The sequence below is a fragment of the Schistocerca americana genome, unplaced genomic scaffold, assembly GCF_021461395.2.
Source record: "Schistocerca americana isolate TAMUIC-IGC-003095 unplaced genomic scaffold, iqSchAmer2.1 HiC_scaffold_1446, whole genome shotgun sequence".
Lineage (NCBI taxonomy): Eukaryota > Metazoa > Arthropoda > Insecta > Orthoptera > Acrididae > Schistocerca > Schistocerca americana.
The window spans coordinates 22,501-22,925 of NW_025725529.1; positions in this window are offsets into that span (position 1 = coordinate 22,501).

The following is a 425-nucleotide window of genomic DNA, read 5'->3' on the forward strand; positions in this document are numbered from 1 at the left end:
TAACCTAACCTATGTCGTACCGTAACCTAACCTATGTCGTACCGTAACCTAACCTATGTCGTACCGTAACCTAACCTATGTCGTACCGTAACCTAACCTATGTCGTACCGTAACCTAACCTATGTCGTACCGTAACCTAACCTATGTCGTACCGTAACCTAACCTATGTCGTACCTTAACCTAACCTATGTCGTACCTTAACCTACCCTATGTCGTACCTTAACCTAACCTATGTCGTACCTTAACCTAACCTATGTCGTACCTTAACCTAACCTATGTCGTACCTTAACCTAACCTATGTCGTACCTTAACCTAACCTATGTCGTACCTTAACCTAACCTATGTCGTACCTTAACCTAACCTATGTCGTACCTTAACCTAACCTATGTCGTACCTTAACCTAACCTATGTCGTACCTTAACCTA